The 24185-nt window shown below is 35.5% G+C and overlaps 1 long non-coding RNA gene across 1 annotated transcript in view; it reads right to left on the bottom strand.

Moving 5' to 3' along the window:
- The window catches only part of LOC147913004 (uncharacterized), a 60874-nt gene extending 37442 nt beyond the window's left edge, over positions 1–23432 (bottom strand). Inside the window, exon 1 of the long non-coding RNA XR_015549208.1 lies at positions 22380–23432. This is a non-coding gene — a long non-coding RNA (uncharacterized LOC147913004). The remainder of the gene's footprint in view (positions 1–22379) is intronic.
- Positions 23433–24185: the final 753 nt, after the last annotated feature.

Here is a 24185-nt window from a genome sequence, read left to right as displayed (position 1 = left end):
ATTCATCCTTTGCAACCTGGACAGAGGGTTGGGGCATTATCACTAACACCCGACAGCTAGAATAGATCTGGGAAGCCAAGTGTAGCGCTTCTGAAGTGTGTTGTGAGAACCAGAGGAGCAACCTGGATGCACTAAATCAAATCAGGCTTTATAAGGGGAGGGTATGGCCTACTGTCAAGTTCTGCAAAACTCAAGTCTCTTCAGTCATTATGGACCTTGTATACATTCTACTCATATTTGTTAGTGATGTCCATGGATGGACTGTCATACATTCATCTCCCCTAGACTGCCCTTACTGTCCCTGGCTGTCCATGATAGAGATCCAGCTGTCTTTCTGTGAACTACTTTGTCACAGAACTGCAATATTCTATGTCCTATTCTATGTCCTATTCTAACTCCAATATTCTATGTCCTTTCTCTTACAGATTCACTAAACCTGTAATATAGGATTTGCATATTTTCCTTCATTTTTCATGTCTCCTCTTAACAGTGGAATCGTATATAATTAATGGAGATGAGGATATACTAATATAGTAGCAAAAGAAGAAAGATACTCAGAAATATCATTTCATTTTAATTATTTTACGCTTTAAAAGATTTATCATGGGACCCTGAATTCCCTGTGAGCCTCCATATGAAGACTTTTACTACTTACAGGAACCAAGAATCTTGATAAATTTTTGACTATTGTTTGGTAATTTGGCCACTGCAGTTCATCTTGTGACATTATCATCTTATGTATTTTTGCATTGAGGAAGAATTAAGAACACATATGAAGCCTTGTCTTTGCTTATGTATTCCCTTCTTTCTAACCTTTTGTTCAATATCATTAAAATTTGTCTTTTCCTGAGCAAAGACTAATGAGATTTAGCTCTGGAAGGATCCCAGCAGACCAAGTAAAAACACTCAAATTTGAGGGCACTATTTCCACCCTGTTGGAGATTCCACTGTGGAGTGCGCCCAGCCTCCAATTTTCTGTACCAACCACGAAGGAACATTGTTAGCTTGGTGATCAGGACAATATGAACACTTTTTTTTTTTTTAAACTTTATGCAGAGAAAGTAAAGCAATATGCAATCTGGATAAAATTTAAACATGGTTTTTACATTTCATTTAATAAGAAATCAGTTTCTATCTTTTGACATTTGAAAATTTCTGGCTCATTGTGACTAAAAGAGTTAAAGGACAATCTGGCTCAAAGAGTCTGCCATTATATTAAATGCATCCCAGAAAAGGTATTCATCAAAGCATGCTAATGGCTTTGCTCATAGAAGTTTTAATTTTGATACTACATTTATAGGATGTGAAATTATAACAATTTTTAAAATATGCTTTATTAAATGAGTAAACTAATTTATTTCACCATTTGCTGTTAAAATCCATCGATAAGATTAGTTGATTTCTTTTTTCCGCCCTGGCTAACCCAAGCCTTAGAGTTTAGAAAGAACCATAAACCAGCAGCTCAGCTTTTCTATAATTTTCAAAAAAAAGGTCATAATAAATGTATGAGATTGACACCTGTGTCCCAGATGCCCCTTGAGAGCATAGACTAAGGCTGTAAACAGTAGCAATAAAACATGGGTATTAATGAGAAGCATCAGCATAGAGAGTCTGTACAAACAGCTGGTCACAGAGAAATGGCAAGGGAGATAAGATGGGGAATACCAGTCAAGGACAAAACCACAGGATAAAACACTGGAATGGGAAGAGGTCCAACTCAAAAAAGAACCAAGGAGTTCATGAAAATCCAAAGGTGTGCAAGTAAAGCCAAAGATCAGGAGAAAAAGAGAATAAAACGTCAAACAAAAATTCAGGGAAAGCAGATGATTTAAAGAAGGAGTTTGGTTAAATATTTAATGATTAATTCCACGTTTATATTGTTTAAACTTGCAAAAGTTTTAACACAGTTCGTGCACGTCACCCACGGATAGTAGGGACTTTGTGTATTAGGAAAGATTTTTTTGTTTTTATTTTCAATTGCAAACAAAGAGAATGTATTGAGTCTTACTTGAAAGTATGAAATAGCTAACAGAATTTAGGGAAAATCTGAACCACCAGTGTGTAGGATGGACAGTGATAATGGAGTTCCCTGATCTAATCTGGGTAGCAAAAAGCCATGAACAATTTTTTCAGTGTGCCACCATTACAATTACTTAGATCCACACATTTTCATTCTAATGTAATGTGAGATTCAAATTCTCTAAATCAAAATTTATATTGGTCTATCCTAGATCTTATGCCCACACCATGACCAACACTTTGATTGTCATTTCAAGAAAAATGTTATTTATAGCTCCCTAAGGGAAAGTTAGGGTGATATTATCAAAAAATGAAAGAACCAAGGGTTGCTACAACAAGAAATACAAAAGAAATAGTAACTCTTGATATTAAGACGGCATTCTACCATAATCAGAATTTTCTCGAGTCCTTGACCTGCTCGTAATGCAGCCTCGTATCAATAACCTTCCAATAACTTGGAAGATTCTGACAAGGACGAAAGAAGCTCGTTTCTGCATAACATAACTGTATCTTTTTGTTTTGTTTTGTTTTAACAGTTATATTGAGGTATAATTGATACAATAAAAACTGCACAGGTTTAATGTATACAATTTGATGAATTTAACATATGCACACACTTGTGATACCATCACCACAATCAAGGTAATAAACACATCCGTCACCTCCAAAAGTTTCCTTCTGTCCCTGTATGTGTGTGTGGTTTGTTTTTTGTTTGTTTTGTTTTGTTCAAAAATTAACAAATTTTTGAACAGACAGCCACTTCCTGGATCCCATATCTTCCTCCCCATCCGATTCCCGGTTAGTGCCCTCCAACTCTAGGTCTAACATGGACAGTAGAAAATTGAGTGGAAGAGACATATGGTGCCTCGATCTAGAGTTAACGCTCAGTAGACTCTGGAGACTTTGAGGTTCTCCTTCACAAAGGACAAAGTGGAAATACTGTATATACATATATATATGTATATACATATATATATATGTTATATAGTGTTGAAAATGATGGGTGGCTGTTTATTTTTTTATTTGATGAAGGACTCACGTGGCTTATATTACAATGATTGGTTATAGTAGAGCAATTAAAATTAACACAACAAAAATCAACACTGTTAATTGGAGATCTAGACATTCCACTAATGTGGGATATAGTCAAGCACTATGTTTAGCACTAGTTCTGGTTCACATCTTACACCCATCCATAACTCTGATTTACCAGAGAGGAGAAGATTAATTAGAGAGACAACAGAAAACAATTTGAAATTCTAGATTTCAAACTATCACAATGATTATTTTTCTCATATGCATGATAACTGTCACTAAAAGTCTGCAATTTTTGCTTCCTTCTCCTTTACTATATATTTTGTCTTCTAAAGTCTAAATAGAATCTTCTTAATTTTGAATGTGAAATGCTTAATAAGATAAAATCCCAGAGGCATTTCTAGCTAAGAAAATTTTATGGTGCTCACAGAAATATCATGATGCCATGTAGGGGCAGTGGGCATGGAGTGTGGGCAGCCTCCCTATCTTTGTACGTAAAGCCTGCATACATCAAAAATGGAGACCCACTATAGAGCATAAAGACATGGGAAAATATCTCAATTTGCCAATTTTTGGTTCTGTAGACCATTTCACACTTTTCTTCACATATATTCTCAAGGCTGAATAGAGGCATTATTATAATATACCATTCTCTTAAATAACGTAGGATTGTGTGTGTGTGTGTGTGTGTGTCTATGGGGTAGGTTTGAAAATTTAAGAGAGACAGTGATTCAATACTCTGGTAATATAATCTATATTCTACACACAATTTTAATATGATAATACGGAAGATCAAATCTTACAAGAGTGGTGCATAATTTTCTATTTTACCTTGGTTGATTTTTATAAATCCAAATAATTTTGACAAATTTCAGTTTAAAATGCTTCACGAAATATATTATTTATTTCCTAATCAAGGCAGCTACTTTTATATTGAATTATACGCATATTTAATGAAAACTTAATCGTTTCTCTTGCCTTTACAAACATAAACTGCTTACTGTCACGTTGCATTTCACTACTTAGTGCCTTTTAATACACACATTCGCTTATTTCAGTGAATATCCAAAGATAAAAATAAACGTCTGCTAATTTCTCCTTGTTTGCTCTTGTTTAGACAAGCCAACTGCGTGATCCTCTAATACCCCGAGTCATACACGGGGAAAGCTTATTTTGCAGATGTTGCTGATATTTTATGTATTAGAATAATCTCCACAGCCAAGAAGAACTAAAGTGTTAAGGCAATTAAATTCTTAATTTCCAGTCCAAATATTTTACTTCCCTATAGTAAACCCTGCTTATTAAGTATGTAGCACATATGGGCAGAAATAATCCTCTCTAATCCAGGGTTCTCTAGTGTTCTTACTTGACCATTTTCATTCTGCTAATCAAAATATTATAATAGGCAAAACTAGATATTCCTATATTATTATAACTGGGGTGGCTTAATAATTAGTCATGTTATAATATTTATCAAAATGATAATTATTAAGAATTACACGAATAGGCACATGCTCTGAAATGCACACACATATATATTTCATATATATATACACACAGAGAATAATTTATATGTTAGCATCTATTATTTACAGATTTACTATGTGGTCTGATAACAGTTTTCTAACTGGTACAATCAAAAGAATACTTTGTTTATTTGAGAGGTGGAGGTGATGTCCGAGGCTGGATTCTCTTAAATCTAAAATTCTGGGACTCTAATTTGAGTATTCTATTATGTTCTAGTCTAAATGTCTGCCCTCACTTCTCTGAGGTTATTAATGTATTGTTTTAAGCCCTTAATGTGACCTGCTGAGTATTTCTTAGCCTCTTTTTTATGCACTTGTAAAGAAAAATGCAATATTTGTGATTCTGAGGCTTTCTGTCTCTTACTTGGACCTGTTTCTATGTCATTTCCAGCAACTGAACTATTTTACCATGGTTAAGTACTTTACACTTTGTTTACAAATAAGAATCAAAACTTCTTTTGGAGATGAACTACAAAACAAATCATTTCAGCAAGTGAATGAGGCTAAAAGGATCCATGTGATAATGGATTTGAGTTGGAAACATTAGTATAAATTCACGTTTAGCTTAATATAGATACAGGTGACTAGTGAGAGACACACTTATAATATGTGGTATACACAGGTTAGTATAAATACGTATTTTTTTTCTCTGTCCATTGAGAGATCCTAAAAGAAACAATGGCCCAATAGCAACAAGCACATCTAACATAAATTTATTGGTTTCTAGTACCGTTCTCCAGTGAAAGGAACCGGCCGCCTCAGAAAAATGGCTAGTTCTAGTGCTGGGGCAAGCAATACACAAGATGAGCTGGAGCATCTGGTAGTGTCAGAAAGTAAAGGGTGCTCAAAACACACACACGCACACACACGCACACACACACATCGATGGGGGTGTGTCAAGGCACACAGAAGCCAGCTGAAAGAGTTCCTAACGGCAAAGTTGTGACAATTTGAGCCACAAAATAAAGGAGGTGATACTGGGTTGTAACCAAAGGATAAAATAAGTAAATATCAATGAGTTCATACTGATGTACATAAACAATCAAATAAACAAATAAATGTGGAGAAGAGATAATTCTGCCATCCAGAAGAATTCCAAATAGTTAACGTAGCAAATCTGTGCTGAAGGAGGGGGAGTATAACTCCCACTTCTAGGAGTCGACTGAGTATAGCAACTTCCTTCCAAACAATAACAATACACAAAGGGAGCAAAAGGAGTGACTTTACAGTGGAGAAACCTGACAAACACTACCTCAGCCAGGTGATCAAGACCATTATCAAATTATAATCTTGTTGATGGCGTGTACCCTTGATATGATGAGTTGAAATTGATATTTTACCTTGGATTTTCCCAACAACCCACAACCCAGTCATATCTTAACAAAAGCATTAGAAACATTCCCACAGGGGAACATCCTACAAAATAACTGACCAGTACTCCTCAAAACAGTCAAGGTCTGTTGTTTGTTTATAAATAAACTATGGAGTGTACTTAATAATAATGCATCAATGTTGCTTCACTAATTGTAACAAATGTATCCTACTATAGTAAAATGTTAATAACAGGGGAAACTGGGTGTGGGGTGTATGAGAACTCTTTGTACTTTCTTCTCAATCTTTCTGTAAATATAAAATGAAAATAGTCTATTTAAAACAAACAAAAAAACAACAAAGAAAAACAAACAAACACATCATTCCCCAAAGTCTACTCTCAACAAATCATCCCATCCTTACTCCCTGCCCTCGCATAGCGTCATGGTACTTCCTGTGACGCATCATATAACTTTCTTAGTGAGCAACACAGGTGAAATCTTCAAGGGCACTGATAACATATACTAGTAATATATGGGAGATAATTGGAAACTGATTTGACTATTTATCATCATTGTTTTAAATATCATTTATTTTATTTAAATTTTAATAACAGCTGTGCTTAACAACTGGACCACAAAGTATCTGAAAATTTGACAAATGGCTCCATCTCCGAGAAGTTAGTACAAGCTGATTTATGAAGCTGGTCCTTGCTCTACATTTGTGGGAACTGATCCATGTCAATCTGATGCCTGTTAGTGTCTGATTAATTGTCCGCATTACAGATACTAACCTGGAGTCAGCACCTCTTCATCCCCGGGACTCTTCAGTGCCTCTGAGACCAAAAGTGACCTGTCCCTTTCGTTCTACAGTAGAATTTGTCTCGGTTTGCTTTGCCGCCTCTTAGCCCACCCAGGGCCCTTTCTCCACACGCCTCCCAGCCCTCTGCTCCGTCCCTGCTTGACGGTCAGCCTCCCTCTTGAGCCAGCCCTCTCTCTGTCCAGCAGCAAAAAGTGTTCAATGAAACTACTTCAGTTCTTTTTTTACCCTGTTCCATTCCTGGCCTTGCTTTTGCTTTCTGACCACTAGTCTCAGAGAATTAAGTCTCCGCTTTCAGCAGAGTCTCTCAGCTCAGGTCTCTGCAAAAGTCCACAGCGAGTATTTGGTCAAGTGGTGCTCCCGCCCGCCTCCAAACTATCTACCTGGTCTGAAACGAAGCAAAGTGTGAGAGTGATACACAAGTCCTGCGTGTATATAAATTACGTCAAGATGAAGCAACCAATCTTAGCACGTATGGAATAGCAAAGTATATATTTTTAAAAATCCAACATGAGAATTTTTAAAGTATGAGAAGTGATGAGAAAAAATAGAACAGACCCATAGGACCAGAAAATGTTTGCAGAAGGAGATGCCGACAGTGAAATCTATTTCAATAGGCTTTCTATTTAATAATTAGTAATATTCTTACTTATCTTTCCCAATAGACTGTTGTCTTCTTTAGGATGAAACTCTAGATAGCAAAAATCACCTACCTCAGAATTTGGAATATAGCAGGATCTTGACACATGTGGGTTAAATGAAAGACAGAAGAGAAAGCAAAGAAGAAAGAGAATCACTCCTCATGGTATATTTCCCTGTGCTGTGATAACCACCATCCTGTAAAGTTCCAGACCAACAACACTGTAAAGCAGAGCTACCACGAGGCTGTGATGAGCAACAGGGACCGTGTCTGTTTTGTTCACAGTTGTATCTTCTCCTTCTAACACAAGGCATGTACCCAACAAAGATTCAGTAAATGAATAACTTCAATATAAACTAGTACAAGAAGCAATATATAAATATTAATTCTTATGAAAAACCAGTCAGAGGAAAAGAAAGGATTCAAATTAGATTCACTTTATTTCCACTGAGTTCTTAAAGTAGAACTCAATTAATCCAGGGAATTTTAATCGCATAGACAGGGAGCATTGTGTTTTACTCACTTAGTGAAATGTTTTATTGATAATTTTTGACAGAAGACCTGACTCCTATTCCACTCTATATAATTGAAAATTTCTAATGAAGTATAGCTTTACAGAGCAATGAGAGTGATGGGCACAGTTTATAGTTTTAATATTTTAATATGGTTTAAAAATGAAAGATATTCTGACAGGTGCAGGTCACACCAAAAAGACAAAAAATAACAAGTTTTGGCAACGATGTGGAGAAAAGGGAACCCTTGTACACTGTTGGTGGGAATGTAAATTGGCATATTTACTGTGGAAAGCAGTATGGAAGGTCCTCAAAAAATTAAAAATAGAGCTGCTATATGATCCAACAATTCCACTTCTGGGTATTTATTCAAAGAAAACAAAAACATTAATTTGAAGAGATATAAGCACCCCCATGTTCATTGCAGCATTATTTACAATAGCTAAGATATGGAAGCAGTCTAAGTGTCTGTTGATAGATGAATGGATAATGAAGATGTAGTATATATTATGCAATGGACTACTACTCAGCCATAAAAAAGAATGAAATCTTGCCATTTGCGACGATATGGGTGGACCTGGAGGATACCATGCAAAGTGAAATAAGTCAGAGAAAGACAAATACTATATGATTCCACTAATATGTGGAATCTAAAAACCACACAAATGCACAAATAAAACAAAGCAAAAACAGACTTATAGACATAGGAAACAAAGTCGTGCTTACCAGAAGGAGAAGCAGCTAGGGGGCAGGTGAAATAGGTGAAGGGGATTAAGAGGTACAAACTTCCAGTTATAAAATCAGTAAGTCTTGGGAATGGAGTGTACTCCATAGGGAATATAGTCAATAATATTGTAATAACTTTGTAGAGTGACAGATGGTAACTGGACTTATTGTGATGATCATTTCGTAATGCGTATAAATATCAAATCACTATGATGTACACCTGAAACTAGTAAGATATTATAAGTCAGTTATACTTTAATTAAATAAATAAATAAATAAAAATGGAAGATATTTATAGACTGCTTATCTCTATTAAAATTCACCACTCTTTAAATATGATTTGGGAAACTAATTAGTCTTCATTATTTTCCAAAGAGAAAAATTGCTTACAATTGATGACAATTATGAGATGGTAACAATCGATGAGATAGGTAAATAAATGAAGTATATTCTTCTTGAAGGAAGAGTTTCTTCCTCTTACGTAAAAACATGTGGTCTCTCACAATTTTCAATGTATGTTCTGTTCGGAGCTCAAAAACATTTTGATGAAGTGAAATTGAATTCAATGAGATAAGCAAAGGCACCCAGTAAATATATGTCAGATCCATTAATTAGAAGAAATTCTTCAATTTTTTGCCCTTCTATATTGGACTACTAGTTCCTGATCTTCAGGGTAGACAACAAAGGCAAAAATTGATTAGATATCCTGTATCTGCATTTCCTTGGGAAAATTGTTATCTTTTAATTAAATCCACTTTAATCGGGAAGAGCTCCTCAGTCTTCTTTGTATTTCAAGACACCACAATTTTTAGAACTCACAGGACAGTAACTTGGTGGTATGTCCCTCAATTTGGGTGTGTCTGGTGTTTCTTCATTATTAGATTCAGAGTATGTATTTCTGGCTTAAGGAACATCAAAATACAGTCCATCCTTCTCAGTGCATCGTGTCAGGAGGATCATGATGGTAATTGATTCTATTACTGGTGATGTCACATTTTACCTATTCGCTAAAGTAGTGTCTGCCAGATTTGTTCTCTGTGAAGTTACTATTTTCTCTTTGAAATTAATAATTAATTTGTGAGACACCAGACTGAGTCTACATAATTATCCTGTATCTCATCAAACTTTCACCTACATGTTTTAGTATTCAATAATAATTATTGACATAAAATGACTGATGTAAACCTTTAACATGTTTGTGTGTCCAAGACTAAAACAAAAGTGAGGATTTAAGACAGTGATAAGTATATAAATAACATATAACAGTAATTCTTTTTAAAAAATGATGTCCTGGGTTGATGGGAGATGAACTTAAGTTGGGCATGTCTTAGCAGGTAATAGATGAGCTGACAACTGAATGACAATAAGGACACAATCACACAAAATCTAGGACTGGAGATTTCCAAGCAGAGAGAACAGCCAGACCAAAGACTATGGAAGGAAAGATATTGGCATGTTCAGCCAATAGGAAGAAGGTTGTTGGATGAACCAAAGAAATTGGGGAGAAGAGTGGAAGTTTTGACTGGAGATGCAGGAAGGCCAGATCATGCAAGACAGGCATTGTAGGCCTTGGTAATAATTATGAATTTTGTGCAAAATGCCATAAATGGGCATGGGGGCAGAGGAATGATATGGAAAGTATAAACTGCTATATATTGGGAAGTTTTTCCTAAACTTTTCCTAAATACCTATTCTACCATTGGATTTAGCTTAACTTCAGGAAAATATTTCTTTAAATTTAGACATTTGCACCATACAGAGTCATCAAGAATAGACAAATTTGTGTAATATAATTTGACCTATAAATATCAATAAGGGGGCCGGCCCGGTGGCGTAGAGTTTAAGTGCACGCGTTCCACTGCTGGTGGCTGGGGTTTGGATCCCAGGCGCGCACCGACACACCGCTTGTCAGGCCATGCTGTGGCGGCGTCCCACATAAAGTGGAGGAAGATGAGCATGGATGTTAGCCCAGGGCCAATTTTCCTCAGCAAAAAGAGGAGGATTGGCATGGATGTTAGCTCAGGGCTGATCTTCCTCACAAAAATAAATAAAATAAATAATCAATAAAAATTTGGAGAATCAATGTGTTCATGAGTTAAATAATCAACGATGAAGATATAGGTAATGGCAACACAAGTGAAGAAAAGTAAATGAAAAAGAGATAAAAAGACAATTTTCAGAACAATCATTTTTTAAAACCTTTTCCATTCTAGATCTGGCAGAGTGTCTGGTAATTTTACTGTTCTTTTTTGAAGTTTCCACAGAGACACATATTATAAGTTAATATAAGATAAAGTGTGACAGGTTCCCATATATCCTAATAGCTATCATGCTTTCCTGGGTCATCCAAGGTGAGTCTATTCTCATCCATCATATGCTTCACAAATCTAGGTCATAGTTACTTCACTGCACAGTGGTGTTCTCTCTTGTCTGGTGATGATATATTTCACAATTAATTGGAGGGATATTATCAGCTTAAGTGAAATTTTAGAATTTCTGATCTGGTGCACCATCCCAGGAGAAAAGAAAGCATGTCATATTGTGTAGATAACTTTGTAATTATTTCGATTTACCATAGCACAATCTTTACAGCATGTAGCAATTACCGAGCATGACCACAAAATAATGTCCTCTTTTCCCGCAGTTCCTCCAGCATAAATCAGACGAGAAAGCCTAGAGTTATCATAACTTAGTGTATAAATTAAATAAGGTCTTGCATCAAATTTCCAAAAAATTACATAGTATGCACGATATTTTGTATATTCAAAAAACTGTCCAAACCAAGGTCAATCTTCAGGGATTTTTGCTCTTTTCTTTTTAGTACATAACCTGCTTGTTATAAAACAGCAAAAATCACACAGCTCAGCAGATAATTTAGATTTTGCATCCCAAGAGAAAATATGCCATTGATTTTTTACATCTATGAAAACTGGTTTTTTTCCCTAATTAGATATTCTGAGTGTTTTATTGAAACTTGACTCCTGAGCAAGAAGGAAAAAAAGGCAACATTGCTAAGCATGAGCAGGATAATTGTGGAAATCCTTTAGAAAATATAACCAAATCCCCTTATTATTTGACTTATTTTTACTGAACTGGGAAAAAAATCACTGTAGGTGATTCTGTGAAGAGTATTCATACCTTATCAGCAAAGCAAAGCTGAGAAAGGCAGACAGACCCAATTCTAAAAGACAAGTCTGATTTTCTGACCTTCAAGGTGGAAAGCTGACTTGGCTATATCTACACATGAAAGTCCTCCTTATTAGCCAAAGTAAGAAATATCTACACTGCGGGGAGAGACCACGAAGAGTGCATCAAGCATAATGCCCTCCCGTCGTTCCTCACAAGGTCAGTTATCTGAAAGAAAAATAAAAATTGTGGTGCTTCCATCAGCTACGCATAGAGACAAAAACATGTCAGCGAGGCAAACAAACACTTCAAATCCTACAAATTTCTGTAGACTAGTTGGAAAACTACTAGATTTGTAATTAATCAGGCCTGGATCCAGATCCTGATTCTTTCAATAGCCCAATGTGCTAGCTTAAGCAAATGACTCATCATACAATGTGAGGTCCAAACAACCACCTCATTGTTTGTGGTCCAGACTAAAGGCAATGTTGTGTAAAATGTGCTTGCAAGTCAGTAAATGTTCAATTTAATGTTGCCCTCCCGTCTACTTCATTATGTTAGGTGTTTCTCCCACAGCAGAAATGAGAGAAACCAGCACATCAAGTTCTGATTTTATTTCACAACATCTATTGAGTACTCACCATGGCAAGATCCGTACTAAACGCTGAAGACAGAAAAAGATGGGAAGGATAATACTAAAATAGAATATCATTTATGAAATGTACTGAAATATCACACTCAAGGTAAATTTGATATAACACATTTATGGTTTCTGGCCTTTCTCAATCTGATGAATAAAGCATCAATGCCCCTCTAGTTTGCTCTATGTGTTTGTGACCTTTGACCAATCATATTTCAGTTTCTCTAAAGGCATGTGATTCTTTCATGTGCCAGTCTGTAATTGTAAGTATAAGGATTCTGGAGACAGATTGACCTTGAATAAAATCCTGTCTTTAAGTGGTGATGACCTTGGGCAATTTAAACTTTCTAAGCCTTGGTTTCCGCTTCGTTAAATTGTTGAGTATTTATGTAACCTTTGGATTAATTGAGATAATGTACACAAAGTCTTTAGAGAAGTGTGAACACTTAGTAATTCCTAAATAAATATCGGCTACTATTATGTCATTGTTACTGTTATGTCCTATAAGGACATGAGAAAGAAAAGAAAAACATAAATTTTTTGGAGGATAATCTCCAGGGAAGATTTTCAAAATGAGCTTTATTTACTTTTTGCAAGAACTAAAATAAAAATTCTTGGAATTTGCCCAGTATACCATTGCATTATATGTGGGGGGAGAAAAGAACTGCAGCAGAAACACAGGGGTAACTCTTTACAAGTATGTCTTCCCTAAAAATTACACCCGTAGTATTAATAGAATTCCATAGAAGTAGTATCTACCCAACTAATGAAAGGTATATATCATAGAAAGAGAGGAGTAAAAAGAAAATTAAATCCTTCCCAATGTGATAGTAGCAACAAAACTCCCTCAAGTTGTTTTTTTAAATAAGCAGTAATGTTGTACAGATTAATATTCATTTTTATAACCAATAAAACACATTAGATTTGACTGCAGAAGAAAGACAAAAAATAATAAGGTATCGAATAATAGAAATTTAAGATTCCTTTGCCACTTAGAAGAATGCTTGCTGATAGTGATTAAATTCCTATGTTTTGTTGATATTGAAAAGCACTTTCATGACCTAGGTTGGTCTTCACAATAATACTATGATAAAAATCAAGTTATTGGAAATTGTGTTGCTCAACACAAATGGCTGGTAAATAGCGGAGTTTGGCACTTCTACTTAAGGCTTCTAGTAATAATTCCATTTTTTTCCTGTTAATGCTTTCTGCTCAATGCATTTCCTATCCTAGGAAAATAAGATGGAGAATAAAAGAAGATTTTTATGTTTCCTGTTCTAATAACTCTATCCTGAATACACCTTGATATTTCAAACATTATATAAATTTTTCTTAAATTAATGTATAGGTGATTTTCTGCAGAATTTAAGGGAGTTCAAAGGAACAGAAATGGGTGATAAGCAGTTTAAATGCATTCATTGTATATTAAAATAATTCTATATGTTGGAACAAAAAATGTACATGCTGTTTCACTGGCAGGCTAATTTAGTGTCAGGGATAAGCAATAAGAAATTTTCTGATTCTGAATATGTAGAAATATTGGTAGTCTGGTTTCATTAATCTGGTCATGTAGCATTTGCCCTCAGAACACAGTGCAAAATGTGGTATTTCTTCCAGAAATTTGTGTGAGTTTCAAAACATGCCAGAATTATCCCTGATATTCTGTGATTAATTAAACATTTAGCTAAAAAGACCTCTTATCTATATTTTATCCCAGCCAATGCAAACTCTGTTGTTATAGCACAACAAGGCCCCTGTAACTAAGCTGTGGGTGAGATGCTCCGTTTCGCAGATAGCCCTGAGGCCTGGAGGATGATACAACTGAACTATTATTGGCCACATTTCTCAAGCTATAATCCGTGCTGCCTACACGTAGAGAGAGTTTCTGGCACCATTAATTGTATCTTATCTCTGAAAATATTCTTTTGGAATATTCAACACAGCTGGAAGCAAGATGTAATGTCACAATGTCAGAAGAGTCATAATAGGGCTCATTCTAAAGTGTACGCCATGTCAGGACTAAAGTTCGAGACAGGAAGTTTGAAAATGTTCTTAATAGAGCACTATCCCTTTTCGGCTGTGTTATTTGCTGTCAACTTTTCTCATGCAGAAAGAAAAAATGAGCTGTGCTTTACTCACCTTTCAATAATATCGCTCACCTTTGGAATCATATTAATACAAGTATGTAGCAAACACTATTGTTTTCATGGTACTTTGTCTCCCAATTATCCAAGCTGTTTTTCCACATGTGGTTATCTAGGTTTTTAATCTTTTCTCTTGGCTTCGTGGGCTATTTTAAATGTCAAAGAGCAGAATCAAAGACTAAGAAATTTGTAATATATTTTTTCCTCCTGAGGGGCACAGAAAAGGGCTGATAGATGAGAAGACTGGAACTCTTGGCTGAGTAAGGTCCTGTGGTGACCTGTGTTACAAATTTTTCAGGACTGCAGAGTCCCTTTATGCTCAAAGGAACAGAACTTTTCTTCACATAACTAAGGGTCATTTTCTATATGAGATATCTGAAATGTAAAATCTTCCTGCTCTCATGCTTTCTATGGAAGATAATTAAATTTAAATCAGATTCATCTTGGACCATATGCAATGATGTTTCATTACAGAAATATAAAATACTCTTATTTGGTCATGTTTAATACAGAATTATAACATTTAATCTCCTCTCATCTATTTTTAATATTTAGAAATTGGACACTGAGTTTAAGAGAGTAAGATTAGGTAAAAATAACCTGATGAATAGTGAGATCATTGATATATAGCCTCTAGGAATTGTAACTGAACTAAAATATGTATCTGAAATTTCACCTGCAGAGACAAGCCTCATATTCCATCTGTTTGTCTCACAGCCCTTTAAACTCAGCAAACCGAAAGTACTCTCTACTGATGAATCTCATCTTCCTTTATTCTCCACTTCAAATAGTAGCGCCCTTATCCATCCTAATATCCAAACTGGAAACATGAAAGCCAATCTTTACTCTTCTCTCTCTTATTTTTCACATTTCATCATTGACTAATCTTGATGTATATACCAAAAATTCTTCAAAAATTAAATCCATCTGTCATCCCTCTTTGCATTAACTCCTCGTTTTTCCACTCATCAACTTACTTGATCTCTTTGCTTTAAATTCTACTCCCCTCAAATAATTTTTCATACAGTCCATACGTCTGTCTAAAGTCTGAACCTATCAGTCATTCTCCCTCAAACAGTGCTTAAAGGCTACTCATTACCTAAAAGCATATTGTATTCTTGGTGTCCATATGCCAGTGCATCCATAGTGAGTCTCCTGTGTAGACTGACCTCACCATGTATCCTCTGTGCAATCACACTCTGCATAGAAGGCCTTTTTGTTAACAGCCTAGCCACCACTTCCTCCTGGTTGCAAACTACTATAGAAATAAAGCTAAAATGCCATGGCAGATTTACAGAAATCTCCAGTGGTGGATAATTGATGAAGTTAAAAGAGGATGTTGAGTGTTGTCTTTGTCCATTTGGGTGCTATGACAAAATACTACATACTGGGTAGCTTATAAACAACAAATATTTGTTGCTCATCGTTCTGGAGACTGGAAGTCCAAGATCAAGGTCCTAGTACGGTCAGGTTCTAATGAGGGCTCTCTATCTCGTTGCAGAATTCTCACTCTGTCCTCACGTGACTGATGTAGTGAAGGAGCTCTCAGTGGCCTCTTATTTTATAAGGGCACTAATCCACTCATAAGGATGTCACCCTCATGACCTAATCACCTCCCAAAGACCCCATCTACTAATACCAGCACATTTCAGGTTTAGAATTTCAACATATGAACTTTGGGGATACACAAACATTCAGATTTTTGCAAGAATCTATGGAAAAAAAAGTTACAAGAAGTTAAAAAAAAGACCACATTAATTTCCTTCCAATATGGTGAACGAGAAAAAACTGCCATCTCCCTCCCTAGAATGAATCCTAGAGAAACCGTTGAAAGAGTGGACATGGATATGAAGAGATAATAAAACACCGTGAGGAAATCTACAAAGGTTCACTTGAAATGTTGTGGGGTGAATGACACCAGCCTGGAAGGGAGGGTGGTGGAAAGGAAAGGGTAGATTGGAAAAGGAGATATTAGTTTGTTATGCTTTTCCCTTTATCACCTTGAGATATACATTAATTTCCTCTTTATCAAGGAAATTGCCTTCCCTAAAGAATTGTTTTTATTTTACAGTGCTTAAAATAATTTTTACTTACCTACTTTTTACAAAAGACATTAGATATATATATAATATCCTAAATCTAAAGTGCTGATGAGGAAGGGCAATATCAGATCAGCACAAAATTTTATTAGCACAAGAAATTCATGAATATAGGTGAGAATTGATTAGTTGCTTCTGAAATTTACCTCTCCATTCATTTCTCTCAAAACCCTCAGTTAGCCCTCAGTTAGATTTCCATAAATGATTACCTGCTAGATGAATTATTCTCCCATTATAAACAGAAAACAGAATGTATTATACAATAGCTTTCAGACACTGGGTAGCAAGCAGTGGAGGGCTCTGGTGCTTGAAAGAAGAAATCCTCCAGAGCAGAGCCAGACAACTGTCCCAGCTTAATACTTGTAGGCAGCTTCCTGGAAACTGCACAGGGAGATAGAAACAAACAGAGCCTGGTAGTTGCACTCAGTTAAAGAAATAGATATATGGATTCAGAGAGGGTGAAGTCACTAGAAATTGTGGAACAGAGTAATGTGAAGAGAGGGATGCCGGAAAGAGAAGAAGTCAAATATCTGCAGAAGAATACTCTTAAGGATTTAGCTAAGTAGTGATCTCGACATGCTTGAAAAGAAACTATCTGAGACCAAGGAAAGACCACTGGAAAACATTAGGTCAAATAATTCCTAGAGCTTACAAATGGCTGGAAGTAGTCAGTGTTCTTAACAGCCAGAGTGAAGAGAACTTATAATTCAGGGGACATTGGATACATTTCTCAAAAGGATATTATCACAGTAGTGGAGCTAAACTAGTTCCAGCATAAATGCTGCTCTCAATGGGTTATGCCAATATGTATAAGCAAAGCTCAAAAGGATCAGACTAAGCTATGAGTTACTTAACTGCACATCCAACCAAAATTTAATGTTCATTAGCAAAGAACACTATCCAGCACCCAAGAATATAAAATGCACAATTTCTGGCATCCAATTTAAATATTATAAGGACTGCAGAGAAGCAGATAATTATTACTTATCCAGGAGTAAAATTCTTCATATAAACATATCCAGAAATGTGAGGGATATTGGATTTAGTAGATAAGGATCTTAAATAGGATATTAAGATATCTATCTATCTATCTATCTACAAATAATATGGTCAAAGGTATAATATACTACTCTTCACCAAAGAACTTGGCTGTATATAATATCTTAGTTCTAAAGTGCTGGTGGGATTTGAGAGGCAACATCCAATAGCATATTTACTAAAAGAGGGAGCATTGATGGGGCAAATAGTGGGAGAAATTTAAAAAAATATTAACGAGACTTGTAGAGATAACATAAAAAAATATACTAGATGAGACTAACAGCAGATTAGACCCTGCAGAAGGAAATCTCACAGAATTTAAAGTTGTTGCAATAGAAGCTATTCAAAATGAAGTACAAAGATTACAAAACACAATAAATATGAACAGACACTTAGATAAGGGACAATATCAAGTGGTATAACATATAGGTATTTGGAATCTCAGAAGGAGGGAGTTGCAGAAAAAAGTTTTAGTCATAATGACTAAAAATTTTCCAGTTTAATGAAAAAGTATAAAGTCATAGATTCCAGAGTTCAACAAACCAAAGCAGAAGAAATGTAAAGAATATAATACCAAGGCACATCACAATAAAATTGCTTAAAACCAGTGATAAAGAGAAAATCTTAAAAGCAGCCAGAAGAAATAAAAAGACTTTATATACAAAGGAACAAATAAAAAAAATTACAGTATACCCCTTGGTAAAGTTTACGCAAGTAGAAGACACTGGAACAGGATCTTAAAAGTACTAATAATTAGGAAAAAAAAAATCTGTCAAGCTCAAATTCTATATCCAGAGAAAATATCTTTTGTGAATGAAGGCAAAAACTCTCAGAGTTAGTTATTGCCTTTTCCAAATGCTGCTTCTTCCAAAGTTTGATCAGTGAAATATTGATTGAAGGATGTGCCTGGGTTGGCCACAAAGAAGAATGATGAGCAGTGGTGTTGTGGTGCTCAAGGCTCTCTATCCTGGGATTCACGCCATTTCCTTTTCTCAAACCACTGGCACTAATAGAAACCAGGACCTCAGCATAAATCTTTCCACGTGACACATTACCAGGCAGAGCAGGTGACAATCTCAGGAGAAACTGACTTTACAGACCAAATAAACAGACATTTGAAGAGTAAAACTACCTCAAAGAGTTGTTCAAAAGAAAAAAAGAAAATCAACACAATGGAGAACATACATCAATGAACTAAAATTAGTAGAAAGGACAGACCTAGAATTAGAAATAAATGTAATAAAAATCTAAGGAAATAGAGAGAGATGTTACAATATCAAACAAGAATAAGAAATAATTTTTAAAAAGGATCAGGATAAAACAACATGGGAAGTTACTTAAAATAAAGCACTACGTAGATGAGCTAAACAGTAGTATATATACATAGCAGATCAGTGAGGTAGATGATTAGATCAAGGAATTCAAGGAGGAGTTAGAAAGAGATAAAAAGGTATAACATATATTAAAAATATAGAGGATATAAAAAAGAAGGGTCAATTTCTTGGTCAAAGATTTCCTAGAAGAAGAAGAGAAAGAAAGAGTGGTCATGGTGAAGGAGATACTAAAAAAAAAAAAGATATAAAATTCCCAGAATTAACCAAAAAAAAATTTTTTTTAAAGGTAGCACTGGTTACACTAAGGAATTGCGTGTTTCCTCCCTTAATCAGATGGTTAACCTAAGGGATTACATGAGTCATCAAACAATAGGAAAGGACATGGTTTTATCTGAAATTTCAAGGATTACAATAATATTCTAACAAATAATATTATGCATTGCCAGTAGACCATACTTTTTAAAAGAGTTATCTGCCACTCACATATGTTTATCAAGATACATTGGTGCATATATTGAGTACACATGTATTTATCATTTTCTGCCTTGGTGAGAAAACTCAAATATTCTGAAGCAGACAGATATTAATTGTAATTCCTAAGAAAACTGGAAACCTGTCTGCATTTCTAGTGTCTTACACAATGTTTTGAACAAAGTAGGCAGTTAAATATGTTTGCTATTGTATAAAATTATAATTCTATTGTTCCTATGTCAGAATAGTTATACAAATATTTATAAAATAAATGAAGTAAATAACCATAGCTCCGAATCATTGCTTCCTGAGTAACTGTAGAATAGTCACCAAAATATTGAACATCATATTAATGGATTTGGGATTATATTCTAATCTATTTTAAAGGCCATAACAGACTGTATTAGTCTCTTGGGTTTAATTGCAAGCAATTCTACAATGTATTGCCCCTGATTCAGGGTTATATGGTATAAAAGCTCATATACTAGTCCTATATTTTTGAAACACAGTGTTATTTTTCCATATTCCCTAATAATTAATTTATTTCTCACTGAATACTATAACCTTTTATAGAAAGCCTACAAAATTCATTTGTCCTTTCCTAAAATGTAATTTATCCATGTAGTTCCAGGTATTAATCACATCATGAGATTCTGGAAGAGAAACCCTTTCTCTTTCTTGCCTTCTCTTTATTTTCTTCTGTGTGAGACTAACATTTGTCATACTTCTCTAAACTTCATTTTAAAATTCTTCTATCACAGTTCAGTGGAGATCTATAAATGTTATATGGAGACAGGTGGGAAATATTGACCTGAGAAGAATTTGTGATAGAGAAGTAGGTGAACGAACCCAAACTTAACTACTAGAAGTAGCCAAAGTAGCAAATCCAGAAGAATTTGCAGGTCATTTAAAATTGGAGAACAGGAAGAAGAGGACTTGAGGTGAGAGAGACAAAATTGGAGATAAAATCTTCAGAATTGAGAGATGGGCTATATTCTTTTCCCAGGACGGTTAAGGTATGTAACAGTATAGGAGGATATGACGAGGGAGAGTTGATCTTTAACTCTACCAGGTGACAGTGGACATGTTCTGTTTCTGGTGTTCCTGGTAATAGGATACAGTCTTATAGTAATCTCTATAATGAGAAAACTGCATCATGTTAAATAAACAATGAGAGAGCTCTACATTGGGAGAAGATATGAGAAGGAATTTAACAGTAGTGTGCAATGCAGAGAGAGGATGAGAGTATGACAGGAAAACATGTTTCTGAATAAATTTTTAAAAAGTGAACTTGTATCTACATGCTTCAGAGAAGAAAGCAGAACGCTTCTGCGTCCTGATGACCTGTTCTTACAACACTGACTCTCATCAGAGTCAATGTTAAGTCGTATACCCTATAGTAATTTAAATGGGCTATTGCCTAATCTACTCCACAACACGGCTGCTTGAAATGGAATTCGGGGAGTCAGGAAGCAAGAATGAAAGGAAGAAGTCATTGTTCCTTGGCTCCAGGTAGGAGGGGCTGAGCTATAAATAGACCTGCTCTTTGCTGCTATTATCTTGGATTTGGGGTTACCTAGAGATGAGAAGAAAAGGATTCAACACATGGTATGTTGGTTCTTAGTGTACACAGTATTCAGAGTTTCTTTACAAAATTGTTTCTAAAACAATAAACTAAAAATATGGATGAGTAAATAAAATATATTTGCTTGCTTTCTCCCAAACACATCCCATAAATTAATTTCTTTTTACTGATGAAAATAATCTAACTTCCAATAAGAGAACTTTTCCAAACCTCAGGAAAAAAAGAGGGAGTCCTTTCTTTTCAAATAATATAATTTGGAGCATGATAGGAAGTGAAAGAGTTGGGGATAATCTACTTAACTAAATTATTTTCTTTCATGTCGGTGAGATTTTATTATGCTGAATCCCAAATTCATCAATCATGAGTAAAAATTCAGTTGCAAAGGAAGAGTTTATCATATTTTAAACTCATATAAACTTAAGGAACAAAGTGGTTATTGAAGCAGTTTGACAGATTTCACTTTGTGAAAGAACATAAGCATCAAGTTTGTATTTTCAGTGTGCACAGCAAATATTATAAAAATTCTTTTTGACATAAGTAGGTGGCATGGGGAGACAATGTGCACTCAGTCTTTTTTTTAACAACTTTCAGTCAGCTGGTGTTAAGAAATATCAATTTAAGCTGTGCTTATCATTTCTTGTGAGTCAATCACTAACCCGTGTGTGAAAAATACTCTCCCATGGGGGCCAGCCTGGTGGCGCAAGCGGGTAAGTGTGTGCCTTCTGGCAGCCCAGGGTTCGCCGGTTCGGATCCCGGGCCCCCACTGACGCACCGCTTGGCAAGACATACTGTGGCGGCGTCCCATATGAAGAGGAGGAAGATGAGCATGGATGTTAGCCCAGGGCCAGTCTTCCTCAGCAAAAAGAGGAGGATTGGCAGATGTTAGCTCAGGGTCGATCTTCCTCACCAAAAAAAATAAAATACTCTCCCATAACATGAAACCTGAACATTCCTTCCATTGTCTTTGTGAAAAGGCGACTCTATTTTTAAAAAACATATACACAACTCATTTGGAGAAACTTTACTGTCAACTGAAAATAAAACATTTGTCTTCAGTCAAATATGAAAAATTAACAGAAAATCTTTAACAGCTCCAATACTGTAGTGTATGTTTGTTCTTTGAAAAAATAATGTTTCCCTAAATCAAAGATGAGACTTGCATGTATGAAATTTGACAGTATTCTAATACTTTCCATTACAATATCCAAGATCCTTACCAAGTCAACTATAAATTATATTTAAAAATTCTGAATGAAAACAAATATACACACACACAAATACACACATATTTTTAGAATAGATTATTTTCAGCACACATTTCCCCTTAATAACAAGCACATACACTCTTTCTTACCTTCATCTCTCATCCATGGGGGACTGAGGAGTGAAGTTTAGGGAATTTATGAACTTAGAATTTTGAAGTTTAACTTTTGTAAATCCATTGCAATTAAATAACCATTTTGGGGCATGACTAGTTTCCTCCTCACACTTCGTAGCTTGTATCATCTTCCAATCTCCCAGAGTAAAATCCAACATCATTCCATTCTATGCCTCTTCAAGGTCAATTTACCTACCACTTTCACTTTACTTCCAAATTTATTGAAGTAATATATGTTCATTGGTTCTATTTTTTCATCTTTCAATTGCTTCAGTATCAACGTAGTCCCTGCCTCTCTGTTGAAACATCTCCTTTAGTAGCCTGACAGTGTCCTATTTCCTGAATCCAGTGGTGCTTTCTTGTTTCCCCCCACCTTGACTTTGAAATAGCAGGTGACAATTGCTTCTGGATCGATAAAGATTTTGCCTCAAAAACAACAGTCCTTTCTAGTTTTCCTCTTACTTTCCAGAACTTTTCATATCCTTTACTGGTTTATTTTTGTTTGTTCATCTCAAATGATCTGGTTCATTTTCTGATAGCTTTACTATAAACCACAGCTGCTCTAGCCTCACATTTTATTAGTAGATCGTTGAGTATTGATTTCTGGTGTGGGCGAGGCAGGCTTCCACATTGCCATTCCAGCGCTAAAATCCCCACACCTCTTCTCTCTGCTAGGTCCCAAACAGAACCCAAGGCTTCTTGGCTCAGGAGAGGCAAATAGAATAGAATTGAGAGAGGAGGGGAAAGGCATACAGACCAGTCACCACGATCCCAGAATCTCCTTTCTTTACTCCTTGTGAGAGTCCTCCAGCTCACTTCTCTCTTTTATGCTTGTCTTTTCAACTCATCTGCATTCTCCACATGGCTGCTGGGAAGCTATTACTTAAAAAGAAAATGAAGAATAAGAAAAAGAAAGAGGAGGAAGTGGAGGAGGAGAAAGGCGTATCTTAGAAAACTGCCGCCCTCTATGCCTCATCTCAAAGCCCTGATCAGTTGCTACTGATAAAAGAGCCGGAAAAACAAATGGCCATTAAGTCTCAAAGTACAGAGCTTATCTCTTGAATTCTTGGTAATCTTACAGATGTGTTTTACCATCTCCTCCCCCAAGTCTTCTCATTCCTTATGCTTCTCCAGTTTTTTCATCACTGTTCTGCCTTTACAGAACTATCCCTTTCTGTCCTCAACCTGGACAGTCTCTCGGTAACACTTGGTGTGTCTTTTACTCTCCTTATCCCTGCAAGAAAGCATTAGCCACAAGTTCCTATGTGCTCTCAGAGAATTCTGCTTCAAGTAGGTATTCAGTATGAGCTCAGCGAATGACTGAATAAAGGATGGTAAACTTAAAGCAAATGGAGATGATACTTTGAATGGGAAAGTAGTTTAACGTAGAAGGTGATTGCCATTATATTTTCTAAGTGGGATAGAAACAAAGCTCTTCCAACTCCCTTTAAAAGTAGTCAACAAGCATGACTCACATATAATTCAAATAAAAGTGTGCAAGTAAAGCATTATTGCAGTTCAGTCTTTGACGTGTCAGGTTTCATGAGGTGTTAAGAATTTGACAAAACATTTAAGCATGTATACTCAACTTGCAAACAATTTGTATGTGATGTTAGTTGAAATTTGAAGTAAACATTCATCCTCATAGTAATATAGTACGAACCAGTATTTTATATAACTGATCTACTTGTAAAATAAAATAAGAATTTCTCATAGGTACATAATATGCTGGTTAGGGCAATTTTTCATCAACACCTAATATTTGTAGGTAGATTCTAAACC

Source organism: Ceratotherium simum, chromosome 31 (assembly GCF_057802395.1).
Source record: "Ceratotherium simum simum isolate JZ-2026a chromosome 31, ASM5780239v1, whole genome shotgun sequence".
Classification (NCBI taxonomy): Eukaryota; Metazoa; Chordata; class Mammalia; order Perissodactyla; family Rhinocerotidae; genus Ceratotherium; species Ceratotherium simum.
The sequence above is the reverse complement of the archived record's forward strand: the minus strand, read 5'-3'. Positions and strand labels throughout refer to the sequence as shown.